Source organism: Lepisosteus platostomus, unplaced genomic scaffold (assembly GCF_059453375.1).
Source record: "Lepisosteus platostomus isolate fLepPlt1 unplaced genomic scaffold, fLepPlt1.hap1 Scaffold_91_H1, whole genome shotgun sequence".
Lineage (NCBI taxonomy): Eukaryota > Metazoa > Chordata > Actinopteri > Semionotiformes > Lepisosteidae > Lepisosteus > Lepisosteus platostomus.
Window position 1 is genome coordinate 139,499 of NW_028291703.1, and position 20,891 is coordinate 160,389.

The 20,891-nt window shown below is 44.3% G+C and overlaps 8 non-coding genes across 8 annotated transcripts; 4 read left to right on the forward strand and 4 right to left on the reverse strand.

The window, feature by feature from the left end:
• Positions 1 to 761: 761 nt before the first annotated feature.
• Positions 762 to 843, reverse strand: trnas-uga (transfer RNA serine (anticodon UGA)). The gene has a single exon. It is a non-coding gene; the product is annotated as a tRNA-Ser (tRNA).
• A 1,343-nt stretch (positions 844 to 2,186) lies between these two features.
• On the reverse strand, positions 2,187 to 2,268 carry trnas-gcu (transfer RNA serine (anticodon GCU)). Its single transcript has one exon. It is a non-coding gene; the product is annotated as a tRNA-Ser (tRNA).
• Positions 2,269 to 3,892: 1,624 nt separating this feature from the next.
• On the forward strand, positions 3,893 to 3,965 carry trnar-acg (transfer RNA arginine (anticodon ACG)). Its single transcript has one exon. It is a non-coding gene; the product is annotated as a tRNA-Arg (tRNA).
• Positions 3,966 to 10,220: 6,255 nt separating this feature from the next.
• On the forward strand, positions 10,221 to 10,293 carry trnar-ccu (transfer RNA arginine (anticodon CCU)). Its single transcript has one exon. It is a non-coding gene; the product is annotated as a tRNA-Arg (tRNA).
• A 4,692-nt stretch (positions 10,294 to 14,985) lies between these two features.
• Positions 14,986 to 15,058, forward strand: trnar-ucg (transfer RNA arginine (anticodon UCG)). The gene has a single exon. It is a non-coding gene; the product is annotated as a tRNA-Arg (tRNA).
• A 1,554-nt stretch (positions 15,059 to 16,612) lies between these two features.
• Positions 16,613 to 16,694, reverse strand: trnas-uga (transfer RNA serine (anticodon UGA)). The gene has a single exon. It is a non-coding gene; the product is annotated as a tRNA-Ser (tRNA).
• A 1,536-nt stretch (positions 16,695 to 18,230) lies between these two features.
• Positions 18,231 to 18,304, reverse strand: trnan-guu (transfer RNA asparagine (anticodon GUU)). Its single transcript has one exon. It is a non-coding gene; the product is annotated as a tRNA-Asn (tRNA).
• Positions 18,305 to 19,497: 1,193 nt separating this feature from the next.
• Positions 19,498 to 19,570, forward strand: trnar-ucg (transfer RNA arginine (anticodon UCG)). Its single transcript has one exon. It is a non-coding gene; the product is annotated as a tRNA-Arg (tRNA).
• The last annotated feature ends 1,321 nt before the right edge of the window (positions 19,571 to 20,891 follow it).

A 20,891-nucleotide genomic window follows, 5' to 3' on the forward strand; every position in this document is an offset into this window, starting at 1 on the left:
AGACGTTACTTTGACTCATCTTCTTACGCTCAGTGCCGGATTGCTCAAACTCCAGCTAGGGTTAGGGTTAGCATTCCCACGCTACTTAGACACTTTGTTTACGCTCAGTGCTGGATTTTGGGAACTTCAGGACGAGTGGGAATTTTCTCCTATCTGTCCATTCTGTTTTGTTTTGGAGACTCTTGGCTGCCTATGTTGTTCAGTGCACCGTGAAGGAAACATTTTCCAAAACTGTGTCAGCTCAAAAGTTGTAAGAAAACCTCTCCAGGTGCTTTAACTCTCTTCATTTTTGTCATTTAATGTGACACTCGATGTATAACTGGAGCCTCACATATGCAAATGGTGAGGCTCCAGTTCGACACCCAGTTCCACACGACTTTACAGTATATGACAAAAGCATGGCAGACTGTGCCGGACCAGCTGGTAACTTCCGCTTATTTTGACCATATTAAACATTGGAAATCTTCCCACTTGCATTTGTGACACTTGATTTTGGCTCCACCTAAGACACTCTTAAATCTTCAAACACTTTTCTCTTCTCCCGCAACACACTTGTCTGTCGGCACTATGTGGCAGCATTGCATGACAACCCATCTCACCACGGAAAGGAACCTAACAGCTTTGGTAAGAGAGTAGAATTACCTGAAGAACTGCTTTCCATGGAAGCAGGACCAAGCGATGTAGCATTTTTATAGTACCAGGAAAGGAGAAGCGGCACTTCGCCTTTGCCGCACAGGCACAAGGTGACGTGCGGCAGACGCCGTAGTCGGCAGGATTCGAACCTGAGCGGGGAGTCCCCAATGGATTTCAAATCCATCGCCTTAACTACTCGGCCACGACTACAGCGAGCTCGCCGCCGCCGCATTCCTCCTATAATCTAACACGGAGTGCGAGGTGGCTGCGGAAACCTTTTTAAAGTCGCTCTCTGTTAAAAAAAAAACCTTTCACAAGATACATGCCGGCAGACAGACACGCCTCAGAGGGTTTAAGGCTGGCTTCACGTTCAAATGATAAAGTCTCCCCGTCCGGATGTCAAAATGCAACTTTGGCAAACAGAAAAAACATCAACAAACCACAAATGTGGACAAGGATTTTACAAGCTGCACCACACTGCACTTTCAAAAGCATTTATATTCGTGTTAGACGCAGGAATTGTCTTTGTTTTGCGCGCTTACGAACGCCATAGAAAACGAAACAAAACAAAAGCCCTCAGCTCCTGTACTTGATTATAACGCCGTTACGTGTCGAAGCAGGAATTTACGTCATCTTACCACTGCAACATGGGGAATAGAGGGAAATGAACACACGCTACGAATCGTCTCAATCACTCCCTAGAGTCGTAAGGCACATTGAAGGGTGCACCCCCATCATTAATCGTTGGGCCTCTGTAAAAGGAAAGCTGTTGAGCAGTCTTTGAAACAGCTCGGATGAAACACTTGATTGCTTCCATGTGCATCTGGAGCCCACTTCTTATTTTCACTTCACGCCGCCCAAAGCATTTCTAAAACAGGAGATTCGCGTTTGGGAATGCGCCCTGCCCTACAAATAAAACAGGTCTACGGGTCTGAAACCTGCTCCACGGAAAACAGTTCTGTTGCGCTTTTGATCAAAGGGAGATTCTCTGTTCTTACTTTTTGATTACATAACACCCAAAGGGGCTTCTTTGGAGCTGGATTCCAACCAGCATCCTAAAGTTTCTTGGCGGTATCCTTTACAGTCCTCTGTTCGGTCGACAAGGAACAGAAGGGGGCAGCTTTCCTCACACATACAGTGCAATGTACTGTAGTGTTCCCCTTCATTGAATTCGCAGTTCTGCATCAGACCTCTAACTCGTTTCCTTAGCTTGGATTTAAGCCACGAAGCAGGCTTCTACTGTATAAACGTCTAGAGGAATCACAAACTATTTGAGAGGCCATCATCCCAGGGGGAACTGACAAAGTCTATCCCTAAACACCTAGCGCAGTCTCTCGAGAGACTGTCAAAAATCGCTTTCTCCATTTGTGCTGCAAGTAAGTGAAAACGCGGTCTCAACCCAGAGCCACTTGGCAGCAGCGGCACGTAAATACTGTTACTACCACTGCTCGATACCAACGTTAGCCTACTATACCATGTTCAGCCACCGCTAGAAAATGTAAGGCTCTAGTACTGGAGCAAACAAAAGGAGAGCCAACGTCAAACGTAGAGAGCGACGAGGATGGGATTCGAACCCATGCGTGCAGAGCACAATGGATTAGCAGTCCATCGCCTTAACCACTCGGCCACCTCGTCGATGAAACTGGGCTGTCCAGACATGGGTTGGCGCGCTCCAGATGATCTTTTTCTTTTTTTTCCCTCGTACTCAAGGGTCCTTTTCCTGTTCCACATGCGATTTCAACATTTTCCTTGGGAGATGTCAAGCCAGCAAGCCACTGCTGTGGTTCAGTGGCCATTGTGGAGTTCAGTGGCCCTGTTGTACACAGAAAGCACATTGAGCTCCTTGGACATGAAAAGTTCCAGATAAAAGCCATTTGTCATCCTTTCTCTTGGTGTCGATGTTGCTATTGTATGTAAAGGTGGCAACTTGCTCAGCGAGCAGGCGGAGCACACACCGAATGCAGATGTGTCTGAGTGGTGTGTCCAAGTGGCTGCAAAAGGACAACACTACCGGGGCGCCGTTGCTTAGTTGGTTAAAGCGCTTGTCTCTTAAACAGGAGATCCTGAGTCCGAATCCCAGTGGTGCCTTCTTTGTTCTGTCTTCTCAAACAGAACTGGTCCTTACAGACAACCGCCTACGGCTAGACTTAATTAAATGCAAGTATTCATTTCCTGTCTTTAACGCGACTTGTTTTTCTTAAAATGGATGGAACTTGCAAAACATGAAATACAAACATTGCTAATCAGCGCTAGCGGCTGGCAAAAAAAAAGAAGTCAGCAATGTTTTTTTTCTTTAACCTTAACCCTGCTAATGGAGAAGAGTTAAACGACCGAGTCTATGCAGCTTAAACGGTGCTCATGTCGGGTTCTTAGCTGAAAGGGTGGTAAATCACGCTCACCCCAGTCCTTAATCTTTTAAAAGGATACAATATTGAACCTAGTCGCCACATCACATACATCCTGTTCAACGATAAAAAAGTGACATCTATCCTCGATCCAGAGTAAATCCCACGATGAGGGCATATTTTTTTCCACTTTACCATGAGTCGGGCTCAGCTGCACAGAGGCGAGAGCAGAGCAATGAGGTCACAGGGACAGGGGAGTCACACGCTGGCGGTTTGAACACGCGGAAGATCACTGAGGGATCCACAGTATATGGACCCTCCGTGCGCCATCAGTCCACACTCCGGACTCTGAATCCTGCCATCCGAGTTAAGATCTCGGCGGAACCTGAGGCACAGTTCCTTCTTAAAACGTAATCTGGTGAGCATTTCTAGAATCGTACTTGTATAGATGCAGCCTTTAATGTGTTGCTGGGTTAAAATTGATGACTTCTTGAACTTCAGTAGGCAACTGCCCTCTTGATTTCGGATTTAATTTCTTTATTACAGGGGCGCTTTTATGAAGACAGAGTCATGTTCAGGTACTTTGCTTGATGGAGGAAGCATATTTCGGACTCTGTGATCTGCTCACCTGGAAAGGTCTGCTGTACTACTACAAGAGAGAAGTAGAGTCTGGAAGAATGGACAATTTTATGATGCTTTGGAAGATAATGTTTTTTTTTTCTTTGAAATCGAAATGAATCAGAATATCAGTGCAAAAGACAAACTCTTGGTTTGGTTTAAAGAGATATGGTTTTAAAACAGACAAAATGTAGAAAACAGGTGTTTCTCACTTTTGGAAAAGAATGGACCGGGGGTAATATTTTACTAGGTGCAGTGCTGATCTCACTGGGTTACAGTCCTGCAGTGTCACACCAGGGCCAGTGGCGCAATGGATAACGCGTCTGACTACGGCTCAGGAGATTGCAGGTTCGACTCCTGCCTGGCTCGGGTCATTTTTAAACGCATGGGGCTACTCCCTAAGTAGTCTGTGCTACTTACTGCATTGTAATCGTACCCAGTAAGAGATTTCCTTCATGTAAATGAACTGCACCTGACAGCTTTAGAAAAACACCTGGGCTCAGTACGGTGCTGAGAGCTCAGCGTTGCTGTTCTAATTAGCACGCACTGCATCGGCTATGAGCCCGAACCTTTCAATTATTCCGATCAGTAAGTCAACACGTAGTCCACATGAACGGTAGAAATATTCTCTTGTCTGTCTCTTGTTTGTATAGAACTGAATGTCCCTGACAATGTACTGTTAGTTTTAATTGAAGAACGGCATTTGTGTTCAAATATACCAGACAAGTTTATGTAACTGCTCATGCGACACTCAGTTGTAATTAGTCAAGAAATAAAGTCGAACAATAGCTGCGGGTTTGATTCTGAACGTATGAGATTGCAGCGCCTTTTACTTCCATTGACAAATGATAGAGATTCGAAGAGAGATCCTTCAGACCAGCAAGCAAACCCACGGCTATTTCGGTTTTCTATCTAGGCAACGTTGGTGTCTGCAATAGCATACATGAAAGCGTGATGCAATTTCTGTGGCTACATTTGTTGCACATCATGCACAGTAAGAGTGTTTCTAACACCAAATAAAAAGTCAACAATTAGCGATCACGCCTTCTCCTCAGTTAACCCACTGAAACCCTTGCTGTTAACAGTTCTTTACTGCGTGCTTTACCAGCACCTACATATCGTGTCGGTTCTTTCAGCTTTATTCATTAGGTTTTCAAAGGCATAAGTAGAGCACCAGAGGTGCGAACGCAAAATGTGTAGTTATCTGAAGAATTGATTTCCATGGCAGCGGGTCCAAGCCATTTCGCGTTGTTATAGTACCAGGAAAGGAAAAGCGGCACTTCGCCTCTGCCGCGCAGGCACAAGGCGACGTGCGGCAGACGCCGGAGTCGGCAGGTTTCGCACCTGCGCGGGGAAGCCCCAACGCATTTCGAGCCCATCGCCTTAACCACTCGAGCACGACAAATGCGAGCTCGCCGCCGCCGCATTCCTCCTATAATCAAACACGGACTGCGATTTGGCTGTGGAAACCTTTTTAAAGTTGCTCTCCGTTAAAAAAAATACCTTTCACAAGATTCGTGCCGGCAGACAGACACGCCTCAGAGGGTTTAAGGCTGGCTTCACGTTCAAATGATAAAGTCCCCCAGTCCGGATGTCAAAATGCAACTTTGGCAGACAGAAAAAACATCAACAAACCAAAAATGTGGACAAGGATTTTACAAGCTGCACCACACTGCACTTTCAAAAGCATTTACATTCGTGTTAGACGCAGGAATTGCCTTTGATTTGCGCGCTTACGAACGCCATGGAAAACGAAACAAAACTAAAGCCCTCAGCTCCTGCACTTGATTATAATGCCGTTACGTGTCGAAGCAGGAATTTACGTCATCCTACCACTGCAACACGGGGAATAGAGGGAAATGAGCACAAGCTACGAATTGTCTCTAATCAGTCCCTACAGTTGTAAGACGCCTGGAAGCGTGCACCCCCATCATTAATCTTTGCGCATCTGTGCAAGGTAAACTCTGGAGCAGTCTCTGAAACGGCTCAAAGGAAACACGTGATTGATTCCATATGCATCTGGGGTTCATTTCTTATTTACATTTAATTCAAGGGAAAGGCTTGGGTCAGTTTCAGACGGCCTCCAACAGCGAGATTCAAGCGCCCCACCTTCAGCCCAATCTGCGCCGCCAGAACGACAACGGCTCCTCTGCTCTCCGGGGTGCGGTTGTGACCCCGTAACCTAAAGTGTTGGTGGCAGACAAATGGAGACTAACAGGTGATGTCCTAGGACATGACTACATTGTGACACTCGGTGGGGATGGTGACCATTGCTTGGAAAAGAGTGCGAGGCCCCTTTAGAAAAACATTTTGTTAACAGGCATTCTGCCTCAGCCTAAACACCTATAGCTTGCAAAGCGCATGCTATTAGACAGGCACCTCTGCAAGACCTTAAGAGTCTCTTAAACTAGTGATAGTAAGGTGTTCCCAATGGGCGATGTTTGGCTTTCAAATCATCTCTCTGTGGAAGCGCCGAGATGCAGCTGTTTAAGGCTTAGAAGCAGCTGACTGTTTCACTACCTAGCTGATTACTGTCAGTCAGGGAGCTCAGAGGTGAAAAGCCTGTCTGAGAGACAATTCGCCGTCGATGAGTTCAATATGTTCCGTACCAGCTCGGCGCAACTGAGATCATCTTGGTAGCCGTGTAGCTCAGATGAGTGAGAGCGTGTGTGTGTGTACCACCGTGATTGGATGCCGGTCCTTCTCAGGTCACAGTAAACCTTCTGCTGCCTAACTTCCCTAATTTTGGGGATCCCTTTGAAAAAGCAAAGGAAAAAAAACTGGCTCTTCATCAGTATGATCGACCTCACCCAGTGTGGCGCAGTGGCCTAATGGCTAAGACACTGGCCTCCTAAGCCAGGGATTGTGGGTTTGAGTACCATCTGGGGTGCTCCTGTCCCATTTTGAGCGTACAAATGTCCTTTTGATTTGCAAAGCTACAACCCCACCTTACTCAGTGAGCGTCTCTTCTTTTCTCTCACATACAGTTGGGAGAAAAACTTTTGTAAACAGCCCTTCGGAATGATGTGGATTTCTGCATGAATGGCTCCTAACATGTGATCTTATCTTTATCTAAGTCATAATAATTAATAAAGAGAGTCTGATTTAACAAACAACACACGCCCAACATTTGACATTGCTGTTTCTTTATTGACCAAATGGTTTAAACAATCAAGGTCATTGATGGAAAAAGTACGTGTACCCTTATATTAAGGAGCTAGTGGAACCTCCTTTATGACAAAAACCTCAATCCCCACTTTCTGTAGCGGCTGGTCAGACCTGAGCAGCGGTTAGGAGGTATTTTGGCCTATTCCTCTATGCAAAACTGTTTCAGTTCATGTATATTTTTGGGATGTCTTGCGCTGAACGGCCTGCTTCAGATCACGCCACAGCACTTCAATGGGATTGGGGTCAGGACTCTTACTTGGCCATCCCAAAATACGGAATTTCTTCTGTTTCAGCCACTCTGTTGTTGATGTACTCCTTTGTTTTTGTCATGCTGCATGACCCAGCCTCTTTCGAGTTTTAGATCACAGGCAGACACCCTGACATTCTGCTGTAGAATTTCCTGATACATCTTGGAATTCATCGGTCCCTCGATGATTGCAAGCCGTACAGCCTCCGCCATGTTTCCCAGGTGGGATGAGGTTTTGGAGTTGGTATGCAGTGTTTTGTTATCTCCAAACATAACGCTGTGCACATTTACCAACAAGTTCAACTTTTGTCATGTCTGTCCACAGAACATTGTTCCAGGAGTTGCTGTGGAACATCCATGTGGTCTTTAGCAAACTTGAGAGGGGCAGTGGTGGTTTTTTTTGGGGGGAGAGCAGTGGTTTCCTCCGTGGTGACCTCGCATGATCACCGCTCCTGTTCAGATTTCTTCTTATGGTGGACTCATGGACACAGACGTAAGACAAAGTCAACCACCTGTTCGCTAGATCCCATCCCCACTCAGCTAGTCAAAGATTCCCTCGAAGGACTGGCAGGACCTATAATTAGTATGATGAATGCATCGCTTGCGTCAGGCGTTGTACCTGATCAATTTAAGGTAGCGGTTGTTAGACCGCTCCTTAAGAAGTCAAATTTGGATCCACAAGTTCTTAACAACTACAGGCCTGTCTCAAAGGTCCCATTTCAATCTAAAAGTTTTGAGAGAATAGTTGTTGCCCAATGTCAATCGTATCTGGATTCAAATAATATACTTGAGAAATTTCAGTCTGCTTTCTGAAACTGCATTAACGAGAGTCGTAAATGATATTCTCTTAGCTACTGATGTGGGGAATGCAACAGTGCTTGTGCTTCTAGATCTTAGAGCTGCCTTTGACACGGTTGACCTCTCTGTTTTGTTACACAGGCTTGAGTTTGAGGTTGGCTTATCTGGAACCGTCCTTCAGTGGTTTACTTCACATTTTACTCATCGTTTTCATTATGTTCAAATATCTAATAATTGTACTGCTTCATCAACGTCACCAGTTCAATTTGGGGTACCAGACGGATCAGTGCCGGGGCCAATATTGCTCTCTCTCTCTACATGCTGCTGCTAGGTAGGATAATACGAAAAAATAATATGAACTTTCATTCATATGCTGATGACACTCAAATAAACATTTTGTTCACACCAAACGACAACTTTTCTATTATCACTTTAGTTAAATGCATTAATGAAGGAAAGACTTGGATGTGTGAAAACTTTTTGTTACTCAACTCTGAGAAAACTGAGGATCTGTTGATCGGAGGCAACAATACTGATAGGACTACTATAACTTCAGCACTTAACTCAGAGGATTTAAACATTTGCCTCAAAGAGACAGCACGTAACCTAAGTGGCATATTAGACACAAGGCTCTTAACAACTTGCATTGTTAAGTGCCTTGAGACAACCTTGTTGTGAAAGGTGCTATATAGAAATACATTGATTTGAACTGAATTGACAATGTAAAATGTTGTGTGTGTTGTTTGTTAAACAAGACTGTCTTTATTTATTATTATGCGTCAGATGAAGATCAGATCACATTTTAAGAGCCAATCATGTAGAAATCCAGATCATTCGCGTTTTAAAAGTTGCGGGAAAAGCAAAACAGGTGCTTTTCCTTTGTTGCGCAGACACACGACGACACTGTAGGCGGCAGGACTCGAAGCTTTGCAGGGAGACCCCGATGGCTTTCTAGTCCATCGCCCTTACCACTCGGCCGCCGCCGCCGCCACTGCCTTTTTGATGCAGTCTAACATAGAGTGCCGGGCAGCGGCGGAAACCTTTTTCAAAGTCGCTTTCCGTTTAACAACAACAAAAAAAACTTTCACAAAATGCATGCTAGCAGACAAATGCGCCTCAGAGGACTTAAGGCTGGCTTCAAGTTGGAATGATAAAGTCTCCCCGTCCGGTCAGGAAAAGGGAACTTTGTTAGACAGAAAGAAGGAAGTAACAATAACGGAGAATTGTGTGCAAGGATTTTAGAAGCTGCGCAGCCCTGCAGTTTCAATAGCCCTTTTATTCGTGTTAGATGCTGGAATTGCCTTTTTTTGACGCTCTTACGAATGCGATGTCAACGAAAACAGAACAAAGCACAAAAAACCCTCAAGTCCTGCAGTTGGATAGAATGCCGTTACGCGTCCAAGCCGTATTTGACTTCATCCTACCATTGCAACACGGGGCGTATATGGAAACGAACACACGCTACGAATTGTCTCTAATCAGTCCCTACAGTTGTAAGGCGCCTGGAAGCGTGCACCCCCATCATTAATCTTTGCGCATCTGTGCAAGGTAAACTCTGGAGCAGTCTTTGAAACGGCTCAAAGGAAACACGTGATTGATTCCATGTGCATCTGGGGTTCATTTATTTATTTACATTTAATTCAAGGGAAAGGCTTGGGTCAGTTTCAGACGGCCTCCAACAGCGAGATTCAAGCGCCCCACCTTCAGCCCAATCTGCGCCGCCAGAACGACAACGGCTCCTCTGCTCTCCGCGGTGCGGTTGTGACCCCGTAACCTAAAGTGTTGGTGGCAGACAAATGGAGACTAACAGGTGACATCCTAGGACATGACTACGTTGTGACACTCGGTGGGGATGGTGACCATTGCTTGGAAAAGAGTGCGAGGCCCCTTTAGAAAAACATTTTGTTAACAGGCATTCTGCCTCAGCCTAAACACCTATAGCTTGCAAAGCGCATGCTATTAGACAGGCACCTCTGCAAGACCTTAAGAGTCTCTTAAACTAGTGATAGTAAGGTGTTCCCAATGGGCGATGTTTGGCTTTCAAATCATCTCTCTGTGGAAGCGCCGAGATGCAGCTGTTTAAGGCTTAGAAGCAGCTGACTGTTTCACTACCTAGCTGATTACTGTCAGTCAGGGAGCTCAGAGGTGAAAAGCCTGTCTGAGAGACAATTCGCCGTCAATCAGTTCAATATGTTCCGTACCAGCTCGGCGCACCTGAGATCATCTTGGTAGCCGTGTAGCTCAGATGAGTGAGAGCGTGTGTGTGTGTACCACCGTGATTGGATGCCGGTCCTTCTCAGGTCACAGTAAACCTTCTGCTGCCTAACTTTCCTAATTTTGGGGATCCCTTTGAAAAAGAAAAGGAAAAAAAAAACTGGCTCTTCATCAGCGTGATCGACCCAACCCAGTGTGCCCCAGTGGCCTAATGGATAAGGCACTGGCCTCCTAAGCCAGGGATTGTGGGTTCGAGTCCCATCTGGGGTGCTCCTGTCCCTTTTTGAGCGTACAAATGTCCTTTTGATTTGCAAAGCTGCAACCCCACCTTACTCAGTGAGCGTCTCTGCTTTTCTCTCACATACAGTTGGGAGATGTCTTGCACTGAACGGCCTGCTTCAGATCACGCCACAGCACTTCAATGGGATTGGGGTCAGGACTCTTACTCGGCCATCCCAAAATACGGAATTTCTATTGTTTCAGCCACTCTGTTGTTGATGTACTCCTTTGTTTTTGTCATGCTGCATGACCCAGCGTCTTTCGAGTTTTAGATCACAGGCAGACACCCTGACATTCTGCTGTAGAATTTCCTGATACATCTTGGAATTCATCGGTCCCTCGATGATTGCAAGCCGTACAGCCTCCGCTATGCTTCCCAGGTGGGATGAGGTTTTGGAGTTGGTATGCAGTGTTTTGTTATCTCCAAACATAACGTTGTGCACATTTACCAACATGTTCAACTTTTGTCACTGTCCACAGAACATTGTTCCAGGAGTTGCTGTGGAACATCCATGTGGTCTTTAGCAAACTTGAGAGGGGCAGTGGTGGTTTTTTTTGGGGGGAGAGCAGTGGTTTCCTCCATGGTGACCTCGCATGATCACCACTCCTGTTCAGATTTCTTCTTATGGTGGACTCATAAACACAGACGTAAGACAAAGTCAACCACCTGTTCGCTAGATCCCATCCCCACTCAGCTAGTCAAAGATTCCCTCGAAGGACTGGCAGGACCTATAATTAGTATGATGAATGCATCGCTTGCGTCAGGCGTTGTACCTGATCAATTTAAGGTAGCGGTTGTTAGACCGCTCTTAAGAAGTCAAATTTGGATCAACAAGTTCTTAACAACTACAGGCCTGTCTCAAAGGTCCCATTTCAATCTAAAAGTCTTGGGAGAATAGTTGTTGCCCAACGTCAATCATATCTGGATTCAAATAATATACTTGAGAAATTTTAGTCTGGTTTCTGAAACTGCATTAACAAGAGTCGTAAATGATATTCTCTTAGCTACTGATGCAGGGAATGCAACAGTGCTTGTGCTTTGCTTCTAGATCTTAGAGCTGCCTTTGACACGGTTGACCTCTCTGTTTTGTTACACAGGCTTGAGTTTGAGGTTGGCTTATCTGGAACCGTCCTTCAGTGGTTTACTTCACATTTTACTCATCGTTTTCATTATGTTCAAATATCTAATAATTGTACTGCTTCATCAATGTCACCAGTTCAATTTGGGGTACCAGAAGATCAGTGCTGGGACCAATATTGCTCTCTCTCTCTACATGCTGCTGCTAGGTAGGATAATATGAAAAAATAATATGAACTTTCATTCATATGCTGATGACACTCAAATAAACATTTTGTTTACACCAAACGACAACTCTTCTATTATCAGTTTAGTTAAATGCATTAAGGAAGGAAATACTTGGATGTGTGAAAACTTTTTGTTACTCAACTCTGAGAAAAATGAGGATCTGTTGATCGGAGGCAACAATACTGATAGGACTACTATAACTTCAGCACTTAACTCAGAGGATTTAAACATCTGCCTCAAAGAGACAGCACGTAACCTTGTTGTGAAAGGCGCTATATAGAAATACATTGATTTGAATTGAATTGACAATGTAAAATGTTGTGTGTGTTGTTTGTTAAACAAGACTGTCTTTATTTATCAAAAAATAAAAGGAATTTGCTAGGAATGCAAACGTTAGGTTGCGCTTCTTCATGCTGCATCGTCGGCATGAGTGGAGCTTTTTAAACGTCTGTACTTACTGTGCCCCATAAGAAATCGTTTGTCCCCATTCAAAAGAGATTGTGCGATGTCCTGCAGTGTTCGCAAAGCAAACCTTTGACAGTTTGAAAAGAGGAATTTATTCTGCTTCCTGTGCGTGCAGTAGTTACAAAGTTGAACGTCTTTACACGATCTGCTGCAGTTTTCAGTGGGCGGGCTTTGTCAGAGGGCTTGGAAAAACGCACTGTGTTTCGGCTCGGGAAACATCATGAGAAGTGTCCTGCATGTTTTCTGTGTATAGCTGTCTTTTAACGCATACAGAATTCATTCGAAATCATTGATTTCTCCAATTAACAAGGTTCCCTTAAAGGATGAGTCAAAGTAACGTCTAATCGGATTAGTTTCCTTAGAGCTGGTTCAGAGTTTGCTCAAGAGTTTACCTTTCACAGATGCGCAAAGAAAAATGTTGGGGGTGCACGCTTCAAGGTGCCTTACAGCTGTAGGGAGTGATTCGAGACGATTTGTGGCGTGTGCTCGTTCCCATATACCGTACGCCCCGGGGTGCAGTGCTAAGATGAAGTACAATACCGCTTGGGCACGTAACGGCGTTACACGCAAGTGCGGGACGTGAGGCTTTTCGTTTGTTCATTTTGTTTTGCTCTGTTTTGCTTTGTTTCGTGGTCAAGAGGCGTAAGGTAAGTCGTAATCCAGGGAGAACACTGGTGGCAAACAGTCCGAGGTGAGAGGCGAGGTCCAAAGTCGAAAAGGCAGAAGGGGAGTCCAATATCCAGAATAAACGAGGTAATGGAAAAAACGCCAGGTAGAGCTCTCAAGGAGTAGACTCAATACCAGCGGGAAGCAAGTAAAGATGGTAAAAATAGCACTGCGTACCCCACGGTGGAGTGTGTGCAGGTGGGTTAACTCGTGCGGCGGCGTTTGTTAATAATCACCCTCTGCTGGTGCTGTTTAGATTGCTTAAGAGTTGGTCTTAACTGCCTGGCGGTCATGACAAGCTCCTCTTTAAGCTGTGGTTTAGTTTTGCATTCATGTGTTTCTAGAGCAGTTATTTATGGGGGTGGGTGGGTCCTTCACAGAGGCTCAGGACAAATCCCCTGCATGAAAGTCTACTGTGTGCGTTCAAACAGTCACAGGTCAAGAGCCAGGCAGGAGGACAATGGACAGATGAGCCAACGAACTAAAAATAAAAGAACAGATATGAAAAAGCCACCATCTTTTTCTTTTTGACATTTTCCGACTTTCATGCAAGCCAGGACAAAGTTGCTCGTAGCTACTTGTGGATTCAAATAATCTATCGAGTGCTTTGATGAGTTTTTGCAATTTGATTGTCGTCCTGTCAGCCTGTTTCTGTTTTTTTTTTTTCAATCTAGGGATGGAAAGTATGAGGGAAATGATGGAGCAATCAATAACCGCTCCGGAAAAATGGCAGAAAGAAATGGTCCGTCACTAAGGACATTTGTGAAGCAGAGGAGTGACATCACCACAAAGGCGACTTATTCTGCTGATCGTTTTGGTGAATAATGATTGAGGCGTGTTAAGAGAAAGGTAGCTGCGTCAGCATGCTTAGGCTGCAAAGGATAAAGCAAAGGTTTACTCCATGCTGAAAAGAGAAGAAAAGAAGCACAACGTTTCGACTGTGGAGCCTTCTGCGCCATCTTCTTTAGCGATGGTGATGATGTTTACATTGGAAAAACTGAGACACGCATACTGGAGGGGCTTGAACCACCAACTTTTCAGCACCACAGAGTCTGACAGTCTTTTGTGCACCCTACATTTGCAGGTTTATGGTCAAAGAAAACAATCACTTGCGCTTCTTGCAGCCGGCAATCTTTTTCCACTGACAACCAAGAAATGGATTTCATCTTTCACAAGCTGTATGGATTTCTTCAAAAACAAGTTATTCCAGAAAGGAAATGAATTCTTGCATTAAACTGAACCAAGCTGTACATGTTTGTCTGAAATGATACATTCGGCACAACAAGACACGGAGAGAGGCACCGCTGGTATTCAGACCCAGGATCGCCTGCTTACTAGGCGGGCACTTTAAGCCACTAGGGAACAGCGCCAGCGGAGCACCGCGCTTTTACAGACACTTGGACACATCTGCGTTCGGTGTGCACTTAACCTGCTCTCTGAGCCCGTTGCCTCCGTCCCATTTAATAGCAGAACTGACGCCAAGAGAAATGATGAGAAATGGCATTTATCGGGCACTTTTCATGTCCAAGGAGCTCAATGCCCTTGACACCTCCCCAAGGCGACAGAGCTGTGCATTCTTTGGCGACACCATTTTTTCTTTTGTTTAATTTCTATACTTATTGATAGAATAAAAACGATATGTCATGTACTGTAAGGGAAATGTCTCTTTTCATGGGGAAAGCTAGCACCAGCAAATGTTGTGTTTAGAAGAAGTGATTTAACATGACACGTGACCTAATTTACCGGAGCAAAAGCTCACCCAGCAAGCCCTGCTTTACTTCTACAGGAGAGAAGTACTGTAGAGTCTGCAAGATGTTCAGCTGGGTAGCTACGTCAGCATGCCTCGGCTGCAAAGGAACAAGTACTAGGTTTATTGCATGCTGAAAAGAGAAGAACGGAAACACAGCGTTTCGACTGTGAGGTCTTCTCACACCTGAAGAAGCCTCACACCTGTAAAAGGCTCCATGGTTTTCTTTCTTCTCTTTTCAACATGGAATACACCTATTGTCTGCAAGATGTGACAATTTCATGGTGTTTTGGAAGAAAACCTTTTTTCTTTGAATTCAAAATCAATCGGAATTTCAGCACAACACATCAACACTTTTTCTGTTTTAAGGAGATGATATTTTAAACCTGACAAAAATAGTAGGAAACACAAGTTTCTTGCTGTGAAAATTTAGATGGGGAAGTGTACTACTAGTAGCAGTGTAGAGCTCTCTGTGGTGGAGTGCAAGCGCATGTTCTATGGGCCAGTGGCGTAATGGATAACGCGTCTGACTTCGGATCAGAAGATTGGAGGTTCGAGTCCTGCCTGGCTCGTGAGGCTTTTAAACCTCTCAGGTTCCTAGGTAACAGGTTGCCGTCATGTATATGAACTATAGAAAAGCATTTGCCACAACCCGTAAATTAGCACGCAAGTGCGGGCTGGTGAACACAGAACTGTATGGAGATCATCTCCAGCTCCGAGCTCAATTGCAATGAAAAAACATGCAGAACAGAACTGGAGAGCAGCTGAATTTGTGCTCAGTAGGGTGGGGAGGACTCAGCATTGCTATTGTTCTAATTGGCATGAACTGCAGGGGATCTGAATCAGAACATGTCAGTCAGTTTGATCATTGCGTCAATATGTAGGCCACGTTAATACAGAATTATTACTTTGTCTGTCTCGTCTTTGTATATAGCTGAATGTCCCTGACAATTTCATGTTAGTTTTTAAGAACGACATTGGTGCAAATATATAGATATATAGCATATAAGGAACACGTAAAAGTTTAGTCCATGCTGAAAAGATAAGAAAACCGCCACAACGTTTCATCTTGGAATAAATCTTTACTTGTTGTTTTGCAGCCTACCCATTCTGACCTAACTCCTCCCTTGAAATTCCCTAACAGATAAGGGTACGTAACGGCTCATGCGATGCTCAGTTGCAATTTGTCCCAAAACAAACAAGAACAGCAGCTGAGGGTTTGAGTTTGAACATGCACTGTATTAAAGCAGCTTTTATTTCCATTGATAAATGCTAGATATTCCTACAGAGATTCTCCAGGTGAGTAAGCGATTCCTGTTTCTGTTTCTATTTCTGTTTCATATATATATACAGTATATATATGTTACATGTGTCTCTGCAATAGTATAAATGTGTTATACACTATCAGGGGCTGCTTTTTTGTGCACCTCATCTACAACAAGGGTTTTTTTTTCATTTATGTTTGTGGACCTTCACCATTTGAGGAAGTGAGTTAGATAAGAAAGTTACAGGTATGGTGAGCAATGACTGACAAAGGCACGTACTGCGTATTCCTTACAGAAGTGTAAGCAATTTGTTCTAAAAAACACCGGCTAAAGTCCAACATCGTTAGCAATCTTATTACTTAAACAGAATTAACATCAATAAACTGTAAGGTGCTGGTACATGCGAGTAGATTTGATCTTCTATTAAACAAAAATGCAATTACAGCTCTAAAAAGGTCAACCTAGACTTCTGTAACAGATCTGTTCAGGTCATCGCTGTTTCTCTGACCTTGTGAGTCTTTGGAATTTTAAAAGTGTATTTTGCTTGCCTTTCATGTGGTCTGTGTACAAGTCACTGTGGCGTATGCGGTCCTAACCAGCCTTGCTATAGACGTGACGAGCCTCCGCTATGTTGCAATGGAGAACAGGTTCAGTACGGAGCTGCCGAGAAAATTCAGCTGGAAAGCTCGTTGCAGAAAAGCATCGTTATCTGTGTCTAGCGGCAAAGCGTCCATCGTGGGTGCTGAAGAATCGATTTCAGAGGCTGCGGGTCCAGGCGATTTAGAGTGTTAAAGGTCCCAGCGAAAACGAAACGGCGCTGGTCCTTTTACACGCACGCACGCAACCAAATGCAAAGGACGCCGTAGTCGGCAGGATTTGAACCTGCGCAGAGAGACCCCAACGGATTTCAAGTCCGTCACCTTAACCACTCGGCCACGACTACAGCGAGCGCCGCGGCCGCTGCCTTCTTGCTACAATCGAACAGGGAGTGCGAGGTGGCGGCGGCAGCGGAGGCAACTTTTTTCAAGTTCGCTCTCCGTTTAAGAAACCTTTTACGCCATACGTGCAAGCACACACACACACACCTCAGAGGACTTAAGGGTGGCTTCAAGTTGGAATGATAAAGTCTCCCTGTTCGGACATGAAAACAGAACGTTCTTAGACAGAAAGCAATCAACAACAGAGACATCTGGACGACGATTTTAGTCACTGCACTTTGAATAGCATTTTTACTCCAGTTACAGGAGATGCACCAATGGCCCTTGACCTACGCTCTTACCAATGCCTTGAACATTCAAACAAAACAGCCCTCAAGTCCTGCGGTTTAATATAACGCTGTTACGTGTCGAGGCAGTATTTGACTCTGTCCTACCGTTGAGACACGGGGCGTATATGGAAATGAACACATGCTACGGATCGTCTCTAATCGGTCCCTACAGTTGGAAGGCTCCTTGAAGCGTGCACCCCCATCATTCATCTTTGCGCATCTGTGAAAGGTAGACTCTTGAGCAATGTTTGAGCCAGCTCTAAGGCAACTAGTGCTATTGGACAGACACCTCTGGAAGATCCTAAGAGTCTCTTAACACCACTTCCAGCAGCAAGCTTAATTGTTCGCTGGAGGTCTCCCACCCAGGTACTGACCAGGCAAAGAATCACCACTACATTGAATGAGGAAGTTAATCCTGAAATCCAATTACATATCTCAAGGTAAGACAAATCCATAAGAACATGTCTTAGTATTACTTCGTTTACATTAGTATGGCACTGAGTTGGAGCTCCTCTTTAAGCTGTGGTTTAGTTTTGCATTCATGTGTTTCTAGAGCAGTTATTTATGGGGGTGGGTGGGTCTTTCACAGAGGCTCAGGACAAATCCCCCGCCTGAAAGTCTAATGTGTGCGTTCAGACAGTCACAGGTCAAGAGCCAGGCAGGAGGACAATGGACAGAAGAGCCAACGAACTAAAAATAAAAGAACAGATATGAAAAAGCCACCATCTTTTTCTTTTTGACATTTTCCGACTTTCATGCAAGCCAGGACAAAGTTGCTCGTAGCTACTTGTGGATTCAAATACTCTATCGAGTGCTTTGATGAGTTTTTGCAATTTGATTGTCGTCCTATCAGCCTGTTTCTGTTTTTTTTTTTCAATCTTGGGATGGAAAGTATGAGGGAAATGATGGAGCAATCAATAACCGCTCCGGAAAAATGGCAGAATGAAATGGTCCATCACTAAGGACATTTGTGAAGCAGAGGAGTGACATCACCACAAAGGCGACACATTCTGCTGATGGTTTTGGTGAATAATGATTGAGGTGCGTTAAGAGAAAGGTAGCTGTGTCAGCATGCGTAGGCTGCAAACGATCAAGCAAAGGTTTACTCCATGCTGAAAAGAGAAGAAAAGAAGCACAACGTTTCGACTGTGGAGCCTTCTGCGCCATCTTCTTTAGCGGTGATGATGTTTACATTGGAAAAACTGAGACATGCGTCCCTGGGTGGGCTTGAACCACCAACCTTTCGGTTAACAGCCGAACGCGCTAACCGATTGCGCCACAGAGACTGATGGCCGCTTGTGCTCCCTACATTTGCAGGTTTATGGTCAAAGAAAACAATCACTTGCGCTTCTTGCAGCCGGCAATCTTTTTCCACTGACAACCAAGAAATGGATTTCATCTTTCACAAGCTGTATGGATTTCTTCAAAAACAAGTTATTCCAGAAAGGAAATGAATTCTTGCATTAAACTGAACCAAGCTGTACATGTTTGTCTGAAATGAGACATTCGGCACAACAAGACACGGAGAGAGGCACCGCTGGTATTCAGACCCAGGATCGCCTGCTTACTAGGCGGGCACTTTAAGCCACTAGGGAACAGCGCCAGCGGAGCACCGCGCTTTTACAGACACTTGGACACATCTGCGTTCGGTGTGCACTTAACCTGCTCTCTGAACCCGTTGCCTCCGTCCCATTTAATAGCAGAACTGACGCCAAGAGAAATGATGAGAAATGGCATTTATCGGGCACTTTTCATGTCCAAGGAGCTCAATGCCCTTGACACCTCCCCAAGGCGACAGAGCTGTGCATTCTTTGGCGACACCATTTTTTCTTTTGTTTAATTTCTATACTTATTGATAGAATAAAAACGATATGTCATGTACTGTAAGGGAAATGTCTCTTTTCATGGGGAAAGCTAGCACCAGCAAATGTTGTGTTTAGAAGAAGTGATTTAACATGACACGTGACCTAATTTACCGGAGCAAAAGCTCACCCAGCAAGCCCTGCTTTACTTCTACAGGAGAGAAGTACTGTAGAGTCTGCAAGATGTTCAGCTGGGTAGCTACGTCAGCATGCCTCGGCTGCAAAGGAACAAGTACTAGGTTTATTGCATGCTGAAAAGAGAAGAACGGAAACACAGCGTTTCGACTGTGAGGTCTTCTCACACCTGAAGAAGCCTCACACCTGTAAAAGGCTCCATGGTTTTCTTTCTTCTCTTTTCAACATGGAATACACCTATTGTCTGCAAGATGTGACAATTTCATGGTGTTTTGGATGAAAACCTTTTTTCTTTGAATTCAAAATCAATCGGAATTTCAGCACGACACATCAACACTTTTTCTGTTTTAAGGAGATGATATTTTAAACCTGATAAAAATAGTAGGAAACACAAGTTTCTTGCTGTGAAAATTTAGATGGGGAAGTGTACTACTAGTAGCAGTGTAGAGCTCTCTGTGGTGGAGTGCAAGCGCATGTTCTATGGGCCAGTGGCGTAATGGATAACGTATCTGACTTCGGATCAGAAGATTGGAGGTTCGAGTCCTGCCTGGCTCGTGAGGCTTTTAAACCTCTCAGGTTCCTCGGTAACAGGTTGCCGTCATGTATATGAACTATAGAAAAGCATTTGCCACAACCCGTAAATTAGCACGCAAGTGCGGGCTGGTGAACACAGAACTGTATGGAGATCATCTCCAGCTCCGAGCTCAATTGCAATGAAAAAACATGCAGAACAGAACTGGAGAGCAGCTGAATTTGTGCTCAGTAGGGTGGGGAGGACTCAGCATTGCTATTGTTCTAATTGGCATGAACTGCAGGGGATCTGAATCAGAACATGTCAGTTAGTTCGATCATTGCGTCAGTATGTAGGCCACGTTAATACAGAATTATTACTTTGTCTGTCTCGTCTTTGTATATAGCTGAATGTCCCTGACAATTTCATGTTAGTTTTTAAGAACGACATTGGTGCTAATATATACATATATAGCATATAAGGAACACGTAAAAGTTTAGTCCATGCTGAAAAGATAAGAAAACCGCCACAACGTTTCATCTTGGAATAAATCTTTACTTGTTGTTTTGCAGCCTACCCATTCTGACCTAACTCCTCCCTTGAAATTCCCTAACAGATAAGGGTACGTAACGGCTCATGCGATGCTCAGTTGCAATTTGTCCCAAAACAAACAAGAACAGCAGCTGAGGGTTTGAGTTTGAACATGCACTGTATTAAAGCAGCTTTTATTTCCATTGATAAATGCTAGATATTCCTACAGAGATTCTCCAGGTGAGTAAGCGATTCCTGTTTCTGTTTCTATTTCTGTTTCATATATATATACAGTATATATATGTTACATGTGTCTCTGCAATAGTATAAATGTGTTATACACTATCAGGGGCTGCTTTTTTGTGCACCTCATCTACAACAAGGGTTTTTTTTTCATTTATGTTTGTGGACCTTCACCATTTGAGGAAGTGAGTTAGATAAGAAAGTTACAGGTATGGTGAGCAATGACTGACAAAGGCACGTACTGCGTATTCCTTACAGAAGTGTAAGCAATTTGTTCTAAAAAACACCGGCTAAAGTCCAACATCGTTAGCAATCTTATTACTTAAACAGAATTAACATCAATAAACTGTAAGGTGCTGGTACATGCGAGTAGATTTGATCTTCTATTAAACAAAAATGCAATTACAGCTCTAAAAAGGTCAACCTAGACTTCTGTAACAGATCTGTTCAGGTCATCGCTGTTTCTCTGACCTTGTGAGTCTTTGGAATTTTAAAAGTGTATTTTGCTTGCCTTTCATGTGGTCTGTGTACAAGTCACTGTGGCGTATGCGGTCCTAACCAGCCTTGCTATAGACGTGACGAGCCTCCGCT